The sequence below is a fragment of the Octopus bimaculoides genome, chromosome 27 (assembly GCF_001194135.2).
Source record: "Octopus bimaculoides isolate UCB-OBI-ISO-001 chromosome 27, ASM119413v2, whole genome shotgun sequence".
NCBI lineage: Eukaryota > Metazoa > Mollusca > Cephalopoda > Octopoda > Octopodidae > Octopus > Octopus bimaculoides.
Window position 1 is genome coordinate 9,193,123 of NC_069007.1, and position 540 is coordinate 9,193,662.

The following is a 540-nucleotide window of genomic DNA, read 5'->3' on the forward strand; positions in this document are numbered from 1 at the left end:
ATATATATATATATATATATATATATATATATATATATATACATGTAGATATGTGAGGGTGTGTGGCTTAGTGGTTTGGGTCGTAATATAATGAGTTCAGTTCTGACCAATGCATTGTGTTACATTGCTCCAGTCCACTCAGCTGGCAAAAATGATTCTGTGCCTGTATTTCAAAGTGCCAGCTTTGTTACATTCCGTGTCACGCTGAATCCCTTAAGAACTACATTAATGGGACATGTCCGTGGAGTGTCCACCAACCTGTATGCTAATTTCACAAGCAGGTTGTTCCGTTGATTGGATCAAATGGAACCTTTCTCATTGTAACCAACAAAGTGCCATGATATATATATACATATATACACGCATAGATATAAAAAGACAAATATAAACACACACACACATATATATATACACACTTATATACAGATGGTTTTTTTGCATACATATACATATAAATATATATATACACTAATATATAGATGTATTTTTTTACATACATACATATATATATATACATATATATATATATATATATATATA